This window comes from Triticum urartu, unplaced genomic scaffold (assembly GCF_056163025.1).
Source record: "Triticum urartu cultivar PI428250 unplaced genomic scaffold, HENAU_Tu73 scaffold1, whole genome shotgun sequence".
NCBI classification, from domain to species: Eukaryota; Viridiplantae; Streptophyta; class Magnoliopsida; order Poales; family Poaceae; genus Triticum; species Triticum urartu.
The window spans coordinates 4,901,789-4,905,054 of NW_028259461.1; positions in this window are offsets into that span (position 1 = coordinate 4,901,789).

Here is a 3,266-nt window from a genome sequence, read left to right on the forward strand (position 1 = left end):
TTGTGGTCGGACTCTATTATGGATTTCTGACTACATTCTCCATAGGTCCCTCTTAGATCTTCTTTCTCCAATCTTGGATTAGGGAAGAAGGAGATATTCGCGACTACTGGCGATTTCATTATGGGGCAGCTCATGATCTTCATATCGATCTATTATCCACCTCTGTATCTATTCTTTCTTAGCTAAACAGGTGGAAGATCTATCCAATTTGGTTATATTATATCATGGACTCGAAAAACGGATCTGAATTTGACTGAAATGCACGATCTTCACAGGTATCACTTTTCACGATACCTAAAAGGTGGAATAGCGATTTTCGAACCATTTCCTATAAGAGAATGGTTTCCATTACTTTGAGAAATGGATTCTTATATCAAACTATAGCTATTGCATTAAAGAAGAAAAGAAACTAATAGAAGTCGAAGACGCGGAATGATAGTGAATAGAGAGAAAGATTCTTCTGATTTTCTTGTTTCTATCTACTAGACGCCGTAGAGAATTGAGAATTTTCATGTCTTTCAATTCTCGTACTCGTAATTGGAAAGTTATGGAAGGAGACCCATCATTTTGCAATGAAAACAACATATAAAACTCTGGACAATTTCGAAATCAGGCCAAGCGTCTTAATACATATGCAAAAAAATTCATTATTGGCCCACCATTGATTAGAAGATTTAGCTTGTATGAATCGCTATTGGTTTGATACGAATAATGACAATCGTTTCAGTATGTTAAGGATACAGATGTATCCACAATTCATTTAGAGTTACTTAATAGTCTATTTCTTATACCATATCTCTATCCCGTGAAATTCTCGAGCCAAAAGATGGATGCATATGCTGTGTTTCATTTTGCTAAATGATATCAATTAAATGGTGTATCAATTCCATAAATTGCATATAGCAATAAATAAATCAGCAAAATTCTTTCTAATATTTTAGATAGAAGAAACATTTCTTCTATCTAAAATATTAGAAAGAATGTACCCTTCTATCCAAATCCAATTTGCATCGATAAAATAAATCCAAATTCCAGTAGTAGATGAATAATTGCAAATTTGTGTGTGTACGAGATTAGAATAACTTCAAAATAACTGACATAATTTTGTATTTTTCCTGATCAGAAAAATACATGAAAAAGAAAGGAGGTAGAAAAATTTTTGGATTTATGGTTAAAGAAGAAAAAGAAGAAAACAGGGGTTCTGTTGAATTTCAAGTATTCAGTTTCACCAATAAGATACGGAGACTTGCTTCACATTTGGAATTACACAAAAAAGATTTTTCATCGGAAAGAGGTCTACGAAGACTTTTGGGAAAACGTCGACGTTTGCTGGCTTATTTGGCAAAGAAAAATAGAGTACGTTATAAGAAATTAATCGGTCAGTTGAATATTCGGGAGCAGTAATTTAATCGTTCAAATTTTTTTCTTGTTTTATTATTTTTTTAGTAGTCTTATAGTAGTCTTAGATTTTTCATTTTGATGAGCCTCGCTTTGAGGAATTCATGGAATAATCCATTTTCATGGAATAATGAATTAAGGAAGAAAGGATATGAGTCTACCGCTTACAAGAAAAGATCTCATGATAGTCAATATGGGCCCTCAACACCCATCAATGCATGGTGTTCTTCGACTGATCGTTACTCTCGATGGTGAGGATGTTATTGATTGTGAACCCATATTAGGGTATTTACACAGAGGAATGGAAAAAATCGCGGAAAACCGAACTATTATACAATACTTACCTTATGTAACAAGGATATAGAGAGATTGTAGAAAGGGGATAGGATAGTTATTTTTGCAAGAGACTTGTTGTAAATTCCTTAACTTAAGAAAGAAAAAAGAATAAAAACACAGATACATAACATAAAAAAAAGAATAAATAAGACGAGATTCGACCTCCCCCTACATATTTAATTTCCTCTCCTATACAAAAACTAGCAAGACCCACTCCATTGGTAATTCCATCAATAACACCCTTATCAAAAAACTCCGTGAGTTCGGTTAACCCTCTTATACCGAGGGTAAAGACCCTAGTATAGAAAATATCTATATAACCACGATTATATGACCAACTGTATATATTTTTTTTTACTTGATCTAAAAATTCTTTTTTAGGATTTCCTTTGTAAAAAGAGTTTATTAAATCCAAATTCTGAAAAAAAGAATAAGCGGATCCATAGAAGATATATGCTATGAATAAACCAAAGATAGCTAGACTTACAGAAGAAATTGCATTAGTAATAAATTCATATGAATTTACAAAAGAATTAGAACTTTCCTGGGTAAAGTTTATTGAGGGAGTTAACCACTTTGATAATATGGTTAACTCTGCTATTCCATTACCAATTCCTCCATTATCAAAAGAGATTCCTATGAATCCAATGAACAAAGTGAAAAGTAGTAATATAAGAAGAGGAAATAACATAGTATTTCCCGTTTCATGCGGATAGGCAAAAGTTTTTTTAGCCCCAAAAGACGTAGTAAAGGATCCTATCCTATTTCTTGTATTACCTTGAATTTTTGGTATATTTTGTGAAAAAAAAGAAACTCCACTCTTCGTTGTTGATAAAACGAAATCCCTATTCACTCCTTTGGGTATCCTTTTTCCCCATAAGGATATTGAATACAAGGAACTCTCTTTAGTGCTACTGTAATTTTGAAAATGAACACGCAAATACCCATCAAATGTAAGTAAATATATCCGAAACATATAAAAGGCAGTTAATCCTGCAGTAAAGGAGGCTATTATTCCAAAAAAGGGCGAATACAACCAACTATTACTAAGGATTTCATCTTTGGACCAGAAGCAAGCAAGAGGTGGAATACCACAAAGAGAAAGTGTACCCCATAAAAAAGTAGTTCTTGTGATTGGAATGTATTTTCTTAAACCGCCCATAAGAACCATATTTTGACTTTTATCTGGTGAATATCCAACAAGAGGTTCCATTGAATGAATAACGGATCCGGATCCCAAGAACAATAAAGCTTTTGAATAAGCATGAGTGATCAAATGGAATAAAGCAGCTTGATAAGAACCTATACCTAGAGCTAACATCATATAACCCAATTGAGACATTGTAGAATAGGCTAAGCTTCTTTTAATATCTCTCTGAGCAAGAGCTAAAGTAGCTCCTAAGAATAGTGTTATTGTACCTACTAAAGAAATAAAACTCATTATCAAAGGTAAAGATATGAAAAGAGGAAGAAGTCGAGCTAGAAGAAAAATTCCCGCAGCAACCATAGTTGCTGCGTGTATAAGAGCCGAA